This window comes from Diceros bicornis, chromosome 10, assembly GCF_020826845.1.
Source record: "Diceros bicornis minor isolate mBicDic1 chromosome 10, mDicBic1.mat.cur, whole genome shotgun sequence".
NCBI classification, from domain to species: Eukaryota; Metazoa; Chordata; class Mammalia; order Perissodactyla; family Rhinocerotidae; genus Diceros; species Diceros bicornis.
The window spans coordinates 27,907,707-27,926,271 of NC_080749.1; the positions used below are offsets into that span (position 1 = coordinate 27,907,707).

An 18,565-nucleotide genomic window follows, 5' to 3' on the forward strand; every position below is an offset into this window, starting at 1 on the left:
TCAGTCAACTATTCATACAGCAAACAGTGATCTTGTAAAACTGTGAGTCAAATCATCTTAACGTTTCCCCTTCTCACTCAGATTTTCAAAAAGGGCAGCGGGACCCACTTGGTCTAGGCCTGTATTACTTCTTTGACATTGTCCTTTATACTCCTCTCTCTCTCAATACACTACAGTCACACTGACCTCCACGCAGTTTTTCAACCATTCTAGACACAATCCTCGTCCAGAGTTTTTGCACTTGCTCTTCCCTCTGCCTGGAATGCCCATCTCCCACCCTAAATCCACGTGACTAGCTCCCTCGTTTTCTTTAGGTCTTTACCTTCCTTGGTGAGACCTCTCTTCTTGTCTGACTTAAAATTTTATACCTCCTCAATATTTCATGTGGCATTTCACTGCTTTCATTTTTTTTTCTCCTTTTCAGTGATTACTGTTTAATATATATTTTCATTATTTATCTTTTTTTTCCTAGCTAATATACAGTATACTTAAAGCTTACTATATTGTCTGGCACATAGTAAGTGTTCAATAAATGAGTAAATGTTACCTCCAGATGACAGCATTCACCAATGCTGGGCATCTGCTTGGGAGTAGAGTACAGCTCTCCTCCAGTGAGGGAAACCCACCTCTCTCTCTCATCCTAGTTACCTGGAATCTAACTGTTTCTAAGTCTAAGTCAAGTCTTTCCTCCCTTGTCTACTCTCTTTTAGTGTCCATCTCACAACATCTGTTCAGAGGGCCTAGAAACTTCTGGTTTTCTGGCTAATCATACACAAACATGGAGACACCACACAAGTAAATATTACCTGCGCCACAAGAATCAAGACCCAAATCAGTTAACTTGTTGTGATAAAGGAAAGAAAACAACTTTTGCGAGGAATTTCTCCGGACCGTATATTTACACCAAAGTTGGGTTACTGGAACATAGTGCATGCATATATTTTATTTTGTTAATTTTTGCAGGATTGCTTGTCAGAATGGCTTCAGTTTACAGTTCTAGTAATGTATGAGAGTTCCTCTCTCTGTAAATTCTCGTCCAGAATTTTGCCATTTCAATACAAGCTAATTTAACTTGTTTTAACTGTGATTCCTGGAAAGTTCATGCATCTCTTTGCATAATGGTCAGATATTAATGCATTCCTTTTCATGAATTGTTTATTTAAATTATTTTCTTATTTTCCAATTGGGTTGGCTATTGTTTTCCTATTGATTTGCATACATCTTTTGTGAATCTATGTATTTTCTACTAGTCTGTTATTTTTCTATAATTTGTCTGTAGTGTTTTATAATTAACATAAATCTGTAATTATTATATAATCAAATTCGTATATTTTTGCTCTTTTCCTTTTAATTTAAGGATACCTTTTAAGAAAGTTCCATTTTGCAAAATGTTTTCCTTCATTTTATTGTATCAGCATCTTGGTTTTACCTTTCAAATAAAAGGTAGATTTTAGTCTATCTGGAGTCCAGCTTTGCACATGGTCCAATGTGGGGCCTTGCTCTATTTTTCTTGATTTAGTGAGCATGCCTTGCCAACACCATCTACTAAACAATCTGTTCCTTTTTGTTTACCTTATGATACCATCTTTGTCATATATCAAGTATTCAAATAAATACAGTTTTTTTCTAAGCTGTTCCTGGGCCAGAACTGAAATGTTTTAATACTGTGATTTTGGATTATGTCAATATCTGATAGGGCAAGTCATCAATTCTTGCTCTTCTGTTTCAAAATAAACTTAGGCATTTTTTGAAATTTGTTCTTCTATGGAAATTCTGGAAAGAGCTTGTTGCATTCCTTAAAAATTAAGCTGCAATTATAATTGGGATTTTATTGAATCTATTTGCTGGTTGACTTGGACATATTGACAGCATTTCCACTGTTAGTTTTATCTATGTATATCGTATATTTCCATTTATCCTGATATTCTTCTAATTTCTTCAATGTTGTTGAGACCATCTGGATGGTATAAGTGACTGAAACCATTTAAGACCTCTGTATAAACTTTCAAGATTCTGGCGGGTGGGTATAGAGATCTACTCACCTTGCTGCCACCCAAGACAGGCCGTGTATGTAAGTTCCCTAGCTTATTAAACCTGCCATCTACCAATCTGGAGTGGCCTGACTCTTTCTTTGATCTCTCCTTGACCTTCATGTATGGGGGCCAGTTTCAGATTTCACCTGGAAAGCTCCTAAGATTGTGAACCAACAATTGGTGAACCAGCCGGAAACCGAAGAAATGGGCCTTGGGAAAGCGACATCAGCGGAGGAAATCCTGAGCTGGCCATCGACGTCTATGTGGGGAAGGGTGGCTCGAATGTTAGATGCTTGTGGACCGCTGCATGAGCACAGGGATGCCCCCAAAATGCCAGCTGGTCTACTGAGCTTGTTTGAGGAACTGCGCAGAGTACACTGCGGCAAAGAAGGGAAACGAACGACTGCTGCAATGGGCTGGCCTCTCCTGTGGGCAGGTCAGCTGGCCGCTGATGCCCAACTAGAGGCTGAAGCTCAAGTTAGAAAGTTGGAAGAAGAGTTGAGGTTAGAAAAGGACATGAGGTTGACCACTACTCTGCTAGCTTCGGGGCTGGCAGAGGAGGTGGGAAAGCAAGATAACAGGTTGGAGACCTTAGCGTGCCGTTTTGCAAAGCTAGGAGGGTGCAAGCTGCAGCGGATCAAAGTCTGAGCGCTTGTGACAAAGCCTGATTGGGACGCTAAGATGTGGAATCTCTGGGAAATGAGGAGAACTAAGAGGAGGATGTTGTGGTGATTGACAGTAAAACAGATAAAAGGCCCTCTGCCCTCTGATCCCTAATACAAAGGAAAACAGACGCACAGCAACAACAACCCCAGTCAGCAGGACAGCCCCCAATTCAGGAAAAGTTCATGATGAGAGAATATACTCCCACTGAGCTCACTGATAAAGCTGCCAAGTTCCAGCAAAGGCCAAGGAAAGTGTCCAGACATGGTCAGTGCAGCTATGGGATACAGCGGCCCAGGGCATCTCTCTGACGCGGCAGGAGGCAGAGAAAATGAGCAACGTCACCACATGTCCTGCCATCTGACAGTGCCTGCCTGGTATTCTCTCTAGGTACTCTCTCCCTTATAGACTGGATTATTCTAGCCTGCCAGGAGGCTTGGCCCAATGATGAGGATCTCCCTGGGCACATGGGACCCTGAAAATCTATAGAGGAGGTACAAAAAATTCTTAGGGATTTGGAAATGAGACATGCCATCTATACCCCTGTCTTTACAGTCATTCACTGCAGGAATGAGGTCCGAGCTACTCTAGTTCGCCCCAGCACCTAATATGGTTTGCTGATATCCATGGTGAGCCCAGTTGTGGGACAAAACATTTACAATGTTGGACAATCCATTACTGATCTGGGGAAACTGACAAATCCTGAGAATAGGTACAGGCTGTAGGAAAGGTGTCAGACAGAGAGGGAACTCAAAAAGCCAAAAAGCTACCCCAATCAGCTATAAAGAGTCCAATAAAAGTAATCTGGAAACGAATGTGGTTTGACTTCCTTGCTGCGGGACACCATCTGAAAAGAAAGACTGGCAACCCAACACTCTGTTGGTCCATCTGTGTAAAGGTTTAAAACCTAAACAACAGTTCAGACCTGCCTAACCTGCCTCTACCATCCCTGACACCCGGCCTGCTCCAGCAGAGGTCTCAGGGATACAGTTCTATTCAGGATGGGTGCCTCCCACACCCTGCATAAAGGAAGCAAGCCAAGATTGCCTCCAGGTGAGGGCCACTGGGGGTGATCGAAGTCCTCATGTTGAGCTCACTATTCACTGGTCCCCCAGAAATAAACACAAGGTGATGGCTCCAGTTGAGACTGGAGCCAAATGTACTCTAATACATGGTAACCCTCAGAAGTTTTCTGGACCCCTCAGCACTATCAATGGTTACAGAGGGCAATGGTTATCATCAGGAAGGTCTCTCCAACACTACGAATTGGATGTTCTCCCCCATGAGAATATGAAGTTTTTATCTCTTCAAAGCAGAGAACACGTTGGGCATTGATATCCTACAAGGTCAAACTCTGCAAACATCTATCAGTGAATTCCACCTCCCAGCTAATCAAACCAGTGCTGAGGGAAAATTCCAAACTGGAACCAGTAAATCTGCTACCCCCACAAAGAGTGATAACCACCAAACAACATACATTGCCTGAGGGGTGTAAGAAAATAAGAGAAACTATCCAAGAACTGCACTGAGTGAGTATTATATACCCTGCCATAGTGCTTTCAACAGCCCAGTATGGCTAGTAAAAAAGTTAGATGGTTCATGGAAAATGACTAGACTACTGAGAATTGAACAAAGTTTTGCCTCCCTTCCATGTGGCTGTGTCCAACGTTGCCACCATCTTGTATACCTTGGCCGTAATCCTAGGAATGTACCATGCTGTACTGGACTTAGCAAATGCTTTTTTCAGTGTACCCTCGGCAGCTGAGTCACAAGATCAATTTGCCTTCGTGGGGGAGGGGCAGCAATGCAGCTTTCGAGTGCTTCCCTAAGGTTACCTACATAGCCCCATAATATGTCATGGGATGAGGCCTGTCCCTGTTCTCCTTCCCCACATTGGTAAAATGGGTCCATAACGATAATATAACGTTTAGATGTGAAGACTTGCCTCTGCTACAGGACACTCTGCAGACTTAGCTGGAACATCTGTGAGGGAGAGGATAAGTGGTAAACCCACAGATAATTCAAGGCCCAGGCACCACTGTAAAGTTTTTGGGATTCATTTGGTCGGGTAAGATGTGCATTGTCCCACAAGCTGTGACTGATAAACTGTAAGCCTATCTAACGCCTAAGAACATAAAAGAGATTCAAGCCTTTGTAGGTATTTTGAGATATTTGGAGGACTTTTATTCCTTACCTAGCACAGTGCCTCCATCCTTTATACCGCCTGGTAAAGAAAGGACACATGACAGAGGATCAGAATAGCAAGCTGCCTTTGAGAAGGCGAAAATACTAGCGAAGCAGATTAAAGCTCTGGGCATCTCCCAAGCAGGTCTAACATTTGAGTTAGATGTGTCTGTGACTCCAAAAGGTATGGGTGGAAACTGTGGCAAAGACAACAGGAGAGAGTACCCCTAGGATTTTGGTCCCAGCTCTCGAAGGTGGTAAAAACCCAATATACACCCATACAGCAATAGCTCCTAACAATGTACACAGTCCTCCTCCAGGTAAAGCTTCTCGTGAAGGAACAGCATATCATAGTAAGAACTTTCTTTCCTGTCAAGGGGGGGGGGTTGAAAATATGTTTCACTGACCCACCTCTGCCATGGCTCAAACTCCCACTTTGAGTAAGTGGCAATATCTATTTGCAGCAGAGGAGCACTGTGTCCACTAGCCCACTGTCTCTAAAACTGTGAGTGCTACTAGGCCCTGTAGAACGTATAAACCCTCCAAATGCCCCCATCCCTACTCCTGGTGGCCTCTATGGTCTGTAGAGATGGAATGAAAAAATTTTTTGCCGATGCCTGGTATACAGATGGATCTATCTGGGGCAATCCACCCACATGGATTGCAGTTGCTATTCAGCTCAACACTGACACCATCTGGATGGAAACAGGAATGAACTGCAACAGCCAGTGGGCTGAATCCAGAATGGTTAGGCTGGCGACTGCTCATCAGCTCTGGCTACTAACCCTTTGCACCGACAGTTGGGCTGTTCTAAAGAGTTTAACCCTATGAACAGGACAATGGGAAGCCAAGGGACAGATGATCAGGAATAAGCCCTTGGTGGGTCACGATATATGGGAAGACATTTGGTTCTGCCTGCAAGATCCTGACGTAGTCTTCACTGTCTTCCACATCCTGGATCGTAAGGCACTGACACCCCTGGCAGTCAGGAAGTTGATGTCCTAGCTCAGATATGAGCACCAGCAACTGACCCTTCAGTAGACACAGCAGATTGAGTGAATAATATTAGGTCACTGCAGTACCAAGGTGAGATGGTATATTGCCGAGGATGCCAGATTGCTCTTGAAATGCAGTGGTTTGGTTGGTTAATGCAGTAACAGCAAGTCGTATGTGTTCTACACAATGCCCAAGGCAAATGCCAAAGGAGTCTGGGGCCATCCACCAGAGTTCCCAGCCAGTGAGGGATGGGCAAATTGATTATATTGGCCCCCTGCCTCCAAGCGAGGGGTCTAAATATGCTTTGGTTTATATGCACACCAAGTCTGGCCTAACCCGAGCTTTCGCCTGTTGCTGTGCAAACCAGGCTGCCATCATTAGGGGATTAGAGAAGCTGAGTACCAAGCATGGATTCCCCCATAGAAAAAACAGTGATTAGGGGTCACATTTTAAGGATCATGATATGTAAGGCTGGGCAGAAGATCATGACATTGAATGGAGGTTCCATTTCTCCCATAACCTTCAAGCAGCAGTGTTAGTAGAAAGGAAAAATGTAATATTAAAGCAAAAGATTAAATTACTAACAGGCAAAACCACCTTGGCCAGGTGGACTGAAATTCTGTCCCAGGCTTCAATGCATTTAAATATTCCACCAGTAGGGCCTGTTGCCCCATACACCTGACTAGGGACTCCTGCCAAGACACCCAACACAATAAAGATATGGAAGTCTCAAGAGATAGTCATTGCCCTGATTCTCACTGTGGATCAACGCGCTATGCTGCTGAGAACACCAAGACCCATCACACCTGGAAAAGGCATTATCTACTGGAATTTAAAAATGGAACATCCCACCTGGGTGGGTGAGTTACTTCACACCCCTGCTACTCAATGGGGGAACTACTCAGTCTCCAGTGGGATCCCCTTGTCCTGCTGCAAGCCAGACCTATGAAAATGCACTATACTTAAAATGAAATGCACACCACTACAAGAGGAGAGAAGGTGGGAGTCCTGGACTGGCATATTCCACCCCCAGTTCATCTCCTCACTACTGACAGTACTGCCTCCCTCTGACAACATATATGGTATGCAAATGCTTTCTACAGTGGGCCCACTCTATGCCCAACAAAGGAATCAATCCAGCTGTTGGGTATATAGCCAGCTGCCTCTCTTTAACTCATCAGGATTACCAAGGTGGGTATAACCACTCCAGAAAGGAAGTTAAAAGGCCCTAAAACAATATATTAAGGAAGAACAAGCTAGGATTAGTATTCTTAATTCGTCTGCTATTACCAATACTGATCCAGAAACTCGGCCTGTGGCACACACTATCAATAATACTGGGCAGGTATTTTTTTTTTCTGTCAATCAAATTATACAGGCAGCCTATCAAACTGCTGACTGGAAGGATCCTAAAAATACCACCATAGAGCCATGGGTGGATATGCTCAGATTTGGGTCAGGTTCATGTGGCTCACCCTGGGTTATGGACATTTGAGCATCTGGGAACCCCTATGTTGAGAACAGAACAATCACTCTAAACAAAACCAATGCAATTACACCAGGGCTATGGGATGAATATCACCAGAAATATATAGTCATTCTGTCACATTAAAGGATAGCGACTGGTTGGCACTGACTTGTTGCACCACCCAGGTATTTATTGGGTAGCCCCGAATGGGACCCAATGTTTGTGTGGCACAAATCTTTGGCCATGCCTTCCACTTGGATGGTTGGGCCACTACACTCTGGGTTTTCCCTGCACATGGGGAGAGTCCTCCCCACTGTAACAAATATTGCCAACCTCCCTCTCCTTAAGGCCAGATGGGCACATTCTGTTTTCCATTGGTAAGATCATTTGGCTACTGTCTTTGTCCTCCTCTCCATTGTCCTGGAGACTTTATGGCACACATAGAAATCCGTAATAATTCGCCCAACAATCCTTAAATGATAGCTGGCAAAGCTTGTCTTTACTGAACACTGAAATGTCTCTAATAAGAAAAGCTATCCTCCAAAATAAGATGGCCTTGGATATTATTAGTGCCTCGAAAGGAGGTACCTGTGCCATTATCCAAATAAAATGTATACGCTCATACCTGATGAGTCTGCTAATGTATCATCTTTGTTAAACCACCTAAAAACACAAGTGAACACCCCGAGTGATCCGACCCCTAGCCTAGGGGACATAATAAATCAATGGTTCAGATCATGGGGCTCTTGATTAAAAAAATTGTAACTTATTTTGAAAATCATTATCTTAATCCGTGTTTTCTCTTGCATGTGCCTATATTGTTGCTGTGGTATCTGCCTCCAGTGCAGCCAGATAGCTGCCAAATGAGCCACCTCTATGCTAACAAAACCCCTTGCTGGCCTCTCAGGGCACATTACAAAAGAGGGGTCATATAAGATTGTAAGTGCCAGTCACGAGGAGGGGTGGAGTGTTGGAGGAGGTCTTCAAGAGGACGTGACCCCCAGTTGACCCACAAGCTGGACTCAGGCAATCAGAGGCTCTGTCCCTCCGCCCCTCTCCTAGGAATGTACATTCCGTCCACTGTTCTACGGTGGGAGCCATTTTCAAGGATGCAGCCTTGAGAGAGCAATGTGTTGTTGAGACCATCGGGATGGTATATGTGACTGAACCTAGTTAAGACCTGTATATAAACCTTTAAGATTCTGACAAGCGAGTGCGGAGATCTACTCATCTTGCTGCTGCCCAAGACAAGTCTCAGATGTAAGTTCCCTTGTTTATTAAACCTGCTGCCTACCAACCTGGAGGGGCCTGCCTCTTTCTTCCATCTCTCCTTGCCCTCTGTGTATAGGGGCCAGTTCCAGATTTCACTAGCTCCCAGATTCGCTAATCAACAATTTTATTCCTGAGATAGTTGTGTTTTTTATTTGTGTGTTCTATTATATGGATAAATAATCTGAGTCTCAGAGAACTTGAGTAATTTGGGCAAGGTTAAATAAGTAGCAGTGTCAGAATTGAGGACTGAATTCTGATCTTCACTTTCAGTATCACGTTTTTTCCATTTTCTCCTCAGTGTTAAGGAGGAACATTGACTACAAACCTTCAGGGCTCTGAACATTTAAAAAGGCGCATCCTGGAAAGACAATTGATAGTGAGTCCTAGGGTCAATCTGGAATACCATTTTAAAAAGGAGGGTCCTGGAGAAATTAGATTAACTTGCGGGGACATGCCATCCTTAACTTGGGCCATATATATCAAATATATTTTTAAAGATTGTCTTTATGTGTGCCAAACATTCCACACCACTGGGAGCTATTACACAGATAGCTAGTCTAAGTGGTTTGTACGACACGAGATTGCGATTTAACTTTCTCATATATTTGGAAGGGAAGCTTTTCCTTTTGTGAATATCCTGCAAATCTCACAAAACCAGCCAAGCCTCGGACATCCAGGAGCTTATCTCTTGAACTCCGTGGTTCAATAAAGATGCACATCCTATTTTCTTGGATTGGTTGAAGTTTGACATGGATGGGCACACAGCAGCATGACAAAAATAATACTCTTTGGATCCTTTATTTTATTTTTCTTCTTAAAGCAGGTCACACAAAGAATCATTCAGCTAGAGCAAAGGCTCTAGAGCAAAAGCTAGAGCAGATTTCAGAACTGCTTAGGAAACTGCCAGAGAGGGCACACCAGTGTGAGAGCCACCACCAGAGAAAATGTCACAGCATGTGCTAGATGAGCACCCTCCTTTCCCCAAGGTGGCATCAGGGTCCTGGGCTGTGTTCTCTGAAGTTCTATTGCAACTTGTCCAAGGCCGCCTGATCTTAGTACCTGGAGCGCCTCTTTGTGGGTCCATCCATGAGTGAGACAGAAGCACCAGCTTTGTGACTTGGAGGTGGCTTCTTGTTTCCCAAGTTAGTAAGCAGAGCCTCCTGATGGCATGTGAACATGCTCAAGCCGACCACAAGATAGTAGAGACTGAGGTTTTAAGCCCTTGCTAGAAGGCAGAGAAAGAGGAAGTTTCCTCAGGGCTTAACAGCCTGCTCCTCCCCCTGCTAATTTTTAACCGCACATTTTCCCCATTAAATCAGAATTGATGAAACCTATGTGTGTGTTTGAAAATTGAAAATCACATTGAAAAATAGTGATGTTGTTGACTATACAAGGCAATTTCTTCAAATCGAGTAATGATGTGATGTGTGTGGTTAACCGTATCTACGCAGGAAGTGGTTTTATTTAAAAGTTTTTGTGCTCACCCCTACCCCCGCCTTTTTTTCTCCGGTACTGAAATTAAGCAGCATCCAACAGAGGCCTACTCTTGCGACATGTGACTACTTTACTGTTTTCCGTTTTTGTTGAAAGAGTCATTAAGAGTTAGAAGTTGATGGCCGTTTCAACAACAAGTCATCACCGAGAAAAGGTGAGTTTTAACTTTATATTGAACGCGAAATTTAAACTTGAAAATGTTTGGCAGAGTATCTTCTGCTTTGGTAGGAACATATAAACATTTCTAAATGTTTTCACCTGTGATTGAAACATCAGTTTATTTCCTTTGGTACAACTGTCAAATTCTAAAGTCCTTTCAAAGATATTATACTAGGATCATTTGCTAAGATTTTATACTAAAATGTTAAAGACAGATAAGGTACAGTTTTAGTTTGAAAGTGCTTTTAAAAATAACTACTAGAGAAAATGTGGCACTTTGCATCTTTAATTGATTGTTTTATAAAAATATCTACTATTCAAGATCCAGATAATGAAAGAGGAAAAGGCAGTGTGCAACAATAAGAAACAACGTCTGAATTGCAGTGTGCAAGATACGCACAGTCAAGTGTTATATTAAAGTCACCATTAGAAACCCTCATAAAGGTGTAATTTATTAAATAGCTATTAAAAAGCCGCAAAGTTTTAAAATGCAAAAGAAAGCTCTCTATTATGACATTTGAATATTTTTCTCCTAAATTTTATCTAAGATATGATGTGAGGTGAAGACAAGTTTCTGTTTCATAAGCAAAACTCTGTGTTTAAACGAGAAGTCACAGCTCACTTCACTGAAGGCTACTTCTGGGAAAAGAGGCAAATTAGAGATATATTTTTGTTATTTATGTAATTATATAATTTTCCTTCTTTGAGATTTTCCAAAATAGTAACCTTAGAAATGAAAAGGACTTGTCAATCATAAAGTGACAAGAGCTTTTCTTTGCGATTGACTTCTTGCTTTTACAAAATGTCTTTGTGTGCTGTAACATATGTACAGAAAATATAAAAGTATTGCTAATCTTGGAGACAAATCCCTAAAATAAATCTGACCGTAGGTTTTTGAAAGCATTTTAATAAAAGATCCAGATATGATCCACTCTTCTCTAATATTATTTTTATTGTTCTGTTGGATGGGGGAAGTGATGGCCCCCACAACACCTATCTTTTTGTTATTAGAAAATTGTTACAGGGTTGATAAGTGGCAACATTTTTCTTTTCTTTTATTGTCTTCTATTGGAAGACACATATAAATGTTTTTTGATGTGGTCAATTTAGTGGGAAATTATTAGGCATACTGCTATACTCTGTTTTAAGACCTCTTCAGTTGTCAGCACTGAAGCGAGCTACTTGTTGACTATTAAAATGATCATGAAAAAATAGAGATTAGGACTTGGTGTTCAATACAGTTTTTACTGTTAGAGTGTAAAAAGACCCCAGTAATATGTATTTGCTTTGATATTCTGATTAGCTTTTCAATTTGTTGCATTTTCTCACAATGGAAAGCATTATTTAAATCTGTCTTCAATATTGTGGTTCTGAACCTCTGCATCTATAGAAGCTGTATAATTCAGATAGTTTTGGTTGATATGTTATTAGTTTATTTCATTTCATTATAAAAGAACGTCACATGAATAAACAGATGTACTACTTACACATTAGCAAGAATGAATGGCCACATAAGCATTTGGCACTGACAAAAAGTCCACTATAGTTTTTTAAACCATTTGATACTTCTAAAAGCCAAATTCTTTGTAAAATAATTGTTCTTGTAGAAACTATCAAATGAAAATACAGATATTTTATGGAGTGTGTGTAAAATTAAGAATTAATTAGACATAGCTTAGTATGGATTTATAAAGAGCAAAAAGTAGAGATGATAGACATGTAAACTAAGATATCCTCAGAATTGTTTCTAAAAACAAGTAATGCATTACCTCTTGAATGTATAGACCAAATCTTAAGAGACTCAAATTACAAATGATTATATATTTATATATTTTAAGTGAATAAATAAGAAACAAATTTTGGTGAAATTAAAACAATGCAGAGGATCTGATTTGGAGAATCATTTAAAAGCTGATTTATTAAAAGAATATCATGTTTTTCCACTTGGGGCCAGCATTCTGCAAAACTCAGAAAGGAGACATTGTTTTCCTTGATATTCTTCCTCTTGTTCTTTTTTAATGCTCTGTTCTGGAGTGGCCTCCTCTGTCCCTAATTTAAGGTCCCTCAGCCTCGGTACATGGAGGGATAGACCCTACTTCACTCCTTCCATCCCACTGCCATTGTCCTTAAAACTTACTCATCCTACTTCTCAGCAATTAGGGCAGCTAATAAAAGTAATCTATGCTCACAGGAGAAGGCTACAGAACTTTGTTTCTTTTAACTTCTTAGCCAGGCCTCCCCTCCTCCTCCCAGGAGAATTTTAATATGGTCTCTCAGCAGACAGGATCGAAAAGAACAGCTAAATGTTGAGGACTTCTGTCTCAAGTGAGGAGACTGATGGCATGGCAAATAGTTAGGGGGAAATATTTTCAGCACAAAGAGTGTTTTGTGAACAATTGGTTCTGTCTGTCGTATTTAAACACAGAATTTCAGAGAATGTCTTATATGGAGAGTCCATCACAGAGATGTGTTCATTTCTCTAAGATATTCCTGAGGAAATATACATCTTTCTTGTAGTAGATGAAAACTAATTGCACTATATCTTCAGACTATTTTGGTATTCTCATACACTTAGAAAATATTTAACAGAATCAACTGTGTTACATACAAATTTTAAAAATCATTTAATATCCTGAATTTAAAACTTTGGATACCAGAAGCATATTTTTTACACTGCAAAAAATGTTATATAGCTAGACTTTAAAATGTACTTATAAGTATTCTAAATTTCAGCTTATAGTAGACAAAATTTCTTTGTTTTCAAATGATAGAAAATGAGTTAAAATTAGCCTAGGCAATAGAGATAGGCATTGATTTGTGTAACTGAAAAATCCAAAGAAAGCAAAGTCAGGCATGGCTGGATCAAGAAGCTCACACAGGTTTATCAGAATTAGGTCATGTTTTCTTTATTCCCTCACTCTTTTTTTCACTGTGCTATAAGAAGTCTCCGACAGAAGCTCAAACGGATTTAGCAAGAAAGCTTTAGGTTTACATCTGACCCTTTCAGCAAACTCTATTGCAAAAGAATACCTTTCCCCTGTCACCACAGCCAAAGTCTCAGACTGAGATCTGATTGGACTGAATTGGGTCACGTGACCGTATCTGAGCTGATCATTCACTCTGAGGCACAGACCCCCCAAGTGACCAGGCCTCAGTTGCAGGCCAACTCTAGCATTGAGGAGCTGCCTGCATCCACGACACACGGAATCTCAGCTGAAAAGAGGGTTTTCCACATGTAGAAATTAAAATACTTTCCCCGGATGAAAGGTGACTTCGCTTCTCATAGGGAAAAGCCACAGAATGCTACTACACAGCCACATATGGTCACATTTAAAATATTACTTATTCAAATTCTCCAAACTCTATAATCAGAAAGAAATATGGTGTCAGTTTAAGGGTAGGTCTGAGTAAAACGTGTTTCAATTAAACTGAATTTTAAAATATTTTTCAGCAGCTATTTCATGTATGAACCCTCTCCACAATACTTGTCTTCTAAAAGCTTATAACCTAGTATGACTATTATGTTAATAATTATTTGCAAATAAAATTTGTCAAGTACCATAAACAGATAAAAGCAATGCTGTATTAGGGTGCAGAAAGTCATCGAATATTTTTGTATTCCTTTTATGTGCCAGGCAATAAACTAGAGAATTTTGCAGGTGTTATATCATTTGATCATATCCTATCAGAGAAATCAGGACAGTTTTGGAGAAAATGTTAGTAGTAGTATTTAGAGAAAGCTAGGACTGGGGAGATGAGAAATATTCCAAGGAACAGGAAGGGGATACGTCAAGGCAGCAAAACATGGAATATCAGAGAATTTCCAAGGAAGAGTGAGTTGTCTAGTTTTGTTAGCTAGAAGTATAGTGGTAGGAGGAAAGGCCAGATTTGAGATCCTAATAGAGTAGACCTGCTGAGCAGATTATGACTAAGGGTTATAAGTAAACAGGATTGTTGAGCAGAGGAAATACGTAACTGGATGTCTGCATTTTGCATCTTGATGAGCTATCTAGTGTCAGGATTTATTTGCTTCTTCCATACTCCTCACCATTGGTGACATACCCTTCAGAGTGGTTTGCAGAAATGGTCCCAGTCAATGAAGGGAGGTATTCCTGTAAGACCAGGCACTGGCTCACCTCCCCCGGTGCCTTGGGGTTCTTATATAGGCTGTGGTTATAATAATCTTTTTACTTTCATTTTATGAAAGTCTTTTTTGTTTGTTTGTTTTGTTGTTTGTTTGTTTGTTTTGTGAGGAAGATCAGCCCTGAGCTAACATCTGCCAGTCGTCCTCTTTTTGCTGAGGAAGACTGGGCTTCTTTTTGCTGAGGCCCTGGGCTAACATCCGTGCCCATCTTCCTCCACTTTATATGGGACGCCTCCACAGCATGGCCTGACAAGCGATGCGTCGGTGCACGCCTGGCATCCGAACCAGCGATCCCCGGGCCTCGGCAGCGGAGCGCGTGCACTTAACCGCTTGTGCCACTGGGCCGGCCCCTTGTTTTTTTGTTTTTAATTTGAGAATAGGTGATACAGCAAGATGGCTCAAAATCAAAATCAAACCTAAATATAAAATTTTTAGAGAAAATCTTGCTCATATTCCTGTTTCCATATACCCTCTGTCACCCCCATCTTAACAGAACAAACAACCACTTTTCATAGCTGATTTTTTAAATCCTTCACAATTTCTTTATGCAAAAAGCGTATATGCACATACATACGTGTATGTATATATCCTCCTTTATTATATTAAAGGAAGCATAGTGTACATACCTCTCCACTTTGCTTTTTTTCTTTTAGTAATATCTTGGAGATAGTTCCATAATAAAAATAAGAAACTGTCTAATTCTCTTTTTTTATAGCCATACAGTATTCCACTGTGTGGATGCATTATACTTAATTTAACCAGTCTCTTATTAAAAGGGTCATGGGTATTTTCAATTTTTTGCTAAAACAATGAATGTTTTAATGTAATCATGTAAATTTGAAAATATGGCTTTGGAATGAATTCCCAGAAGTACTATTTATTTAAAAGCCAAGAGATGAAATAATTCTGATAGTTATTGCCAAACTATCTTTCACGTTAGTTGCAACTTTTTGAACTTCCACTAGCACTTAATGAGAATGCTGGTGGAAGCTCCATAGCCATTCCAACAGATTGTGTTACCAAACTTTGCAGCTTTTGCCAATCCATAGAAAATTCTATCTCAATATAATTTTATCCGATATTTCTGTTACTATGATTGAAGTTGAGCTTGTTTTCAAAAGATTAAAGGTCTATTTGTTTTTCTTAATAAGATAATGTATCCTTTCTCAGCTGTATAATAAAGGACCAAAAGCATTGATAAGTTCAAGCATTAGAGATGTTAAAAGATGTAAGGAATTGGGACCAGCATACGTAAAATACTCTTTTTGTAAAACTTGAAATAATCAATAACTAGAAAAGGAATGAAACATGAATGTTGAAGTGAAGGAGAGGAGAAAAGGAATGAAAATAAAGAAAATATATCCAGAGACCCAATAAGGTCTCAGAGGATACGAAGGCAGATGGTTGTAATCCCTAGCTCAGGTAGATCAATTAACCTGAAACGGCAGGGAGAGCACTTCAGTGAGTGTATATGCAGGTGAACTGGATGTGGATAAGATGAAGTGAGGAGAGGAAGTCGAGGGAATACAGGCTTCATGGTTTCTATCTTCTCTGAAATGGTAGGAAAGCTCGTCTGACGAGAGGGAGTATTTACGGGATGCTGAAGAATGGGAAGAATACCTTATTTTAAAAATTGGTCTTGTCAATAACACACAGTGCAATCGTGGATTTTAAAATTGTTTTTTCTCTTTTGGTGGGCATCAGCCCAGTTCAATCCAATTCCATAAATGATTTTGATCTTGAAATAAGTACTCCGTGTTGTACTAGGAATTACTGGGGACGCAAAGAATCAATGTGCTATCTAGCCAGTGAAAACTTTAGGCAGCTTAATGCACAAACATAAGAATTTAAATATAAATTTATATCTATAAATGCGATGGCTGTAGAAATATTACAGAACATGCTATTGTCAGAGTTCCAGTGGTTTCATTTTGCCAAATCCAATTGCCATTTGTGCCATTCTTCATATTATCCATGATCTGAGCTGCATTTGATGCAATTGAACACTCCTTCCCTCTTGAACCTCTCTCTTTATTTGACTTCTGGGATATTTCATTCTCCTAGTTTTTCTCCAGGCTATGCTGGATGCTCCTTCTCTGCCTCCTTTGCTAACTCTTCTTCATCATCCAACACTCTAAATGTTGGATTGCCCTGCACTCAATCTTCAGATTTACGCCTTTCCAGTCTTAGCTCTTCTGAATTTATTCTTAGCTGACCTTATTTAGTGTCATGAGTTTAAATACTATCTATATTCTAACTTGGTCTCACGACCAAACCTTTCTTATTAGCATTAAAACTACAAATGCAATTGCCTACTCATCATCTCCATTTGAATGTCTCATAGAGACATCAAAATGAGTATGTTCAAACTAAGCTCTTAATTGCTCCCCACCTGCTCCCAACCTAATCTGCTTCTTTCCTATTTTCATCCATCTCAGTTAACAGCACCACCATTCATTTATCTATCTGTTCAGGACAATAAACTAAGAATTACCCTCAATTCCGCTCTTTCCCTCACACTTCCTGATCCAAAGCACATCCAATTCATCAGCAATAAGCAGAGCCTGCAAAATATTGACTTACCTCCCATTATCCTGTTTACTTTTCTCAATAATGGCTTTTGAAAAGTTATATCTTTTTTTTAGACTAATGGCTCTTTTTATTTTTTGTTAATTTTTTTTTGTTGTTGGTATAATGACTTTTCCCCAAAAAACTTGCTAAACGAACATACTACTATATGTGACATTTTGATGACATCATACTTTTAGATAACACCACACTTACCAATTCACTTTCTAATTTCAAGTTAGAGAAAAATTATACAAAATATATGGAGCAATGTTGATTTGTTCATTTTGGATGAACTCAAGAAGGTTGAGGAGGTAGCAACCTCTAGAATCTTCCAGTCAGGTTTTTTTGGCCTAAAGGTGTTTTTCTGAGCTGTAATTTATTAAGTACACTCTGAGGGCAAGCAAATTGTAACTCCCACAATCATTGAAAATATTGTGAAGAACAAGATGCAGAAAAAAAGGAAATTTAATAAATAAAATAAAGCTTTTTATATAACATTTTTGTATAATTTTTTTCAAATTGTTGCTATTACTTACCTGAACCCATTTTTTAAAATCTATTCTTATATTTTTATACTTATAAATATTGATTGGGTATCTTGGGTTTTATTTAATAGATTTTCTTTTAGCAGGAATGAATTAGACATTAAGCCAGGGGTAAATGTACATCAAAATGTCCCAAATTCAATCACTTCTTACCACTTCTACCATTGTTACTGCAGAATTCTCCTAATTTGTTTCCCTGCTTCTGCTTTTCATGCCATAGTCATTCTCCAAGGAGTAGCCAGATTGACTTTCTTAAGACTTAAATCATACAACTTTCTTGCTAAAACATTCCAAGTGACTTTATGTTATACTTCAAATTAATTCAATCTCCTTTCATGATGGGCAAGTTTCTCTCTATCTCGTTACTCTTTTTTTGTTTTCCTAAATAGCCTTTTGGATATAGAGAATTATGGGTTTTCTTTTTTTTTTTTCCAAATTGTTTAGCACCTATCTTCACCTTGGACTGAATGGTCCATGAGAGTATTGACTTTGTCTGTTTTTTTACTATTGAATGCCTAGAACCTCGAACAATGATAGGCATATAATAAACACTCAATGAATATTTGGTTAGTGAAAGAATAACTAATATAAGAGTTGTCTGTGGGCTGTAGAATCAGGGAGGGCTTTACAGAGACTTGTGACTTCTCCTGGGTCTAAAACACAGGGTAAATTTAGGGGAAGAGAAGCTGGAAACATGTTTTAAACAAGTGACACTTTATGGCACATTTTGAGTAACGTGGTGGTGATGAAAGGTTGGATTAGAATCCTGGATGTATTATATACTATGGTGACTGTCCTAAACTCAGAACAAATAACCCAGCATCTGAAAACATATTACCATAAACTAATGAAAAACACCAACCACCTCTAAGCATTTAAAGTTGAAGCTATTTTGCTAAAACCGTGGAATAATTTTTACTTTAAATTCATTTTCTAAAAACTTAGAGAACTTTTTGTTCTAGTCTCTACTGATGTAATGCCAAGCTTAGAGTCAAAATGAGATATCTCTTTAAAAGAGCTGTGAAAGGTAAAATGC

General features: G+C 39.7%; 1 protein-coding gene across 2 annotated transcripts in view; it reads left to right on the forward strand.

The window, feature by feature from the left end:
- The first annotated feature begins 9,934 nt into the window (after positions 1-9,934).
- ARHGAP15 (Rho GTPase activating protein 15) overlaps positions 9,935-18,565 on the forward strand; it is a 588,967-nt gene continuing 580,336 nt past the window's right edge. Inside the window, exon 1 of one of the 2 annotated variants that reach the window (XM_058548899.1) lies at positions 9,935-10,264. The gene's annotated coding sequence lies outside the window, so the exon portion shown is untranslated. The remainder of the gene's footprint in view (positions 10,265-18,565) is intronic. The other variant, XM_058548898.1, reaches the window with a different exon arrangement.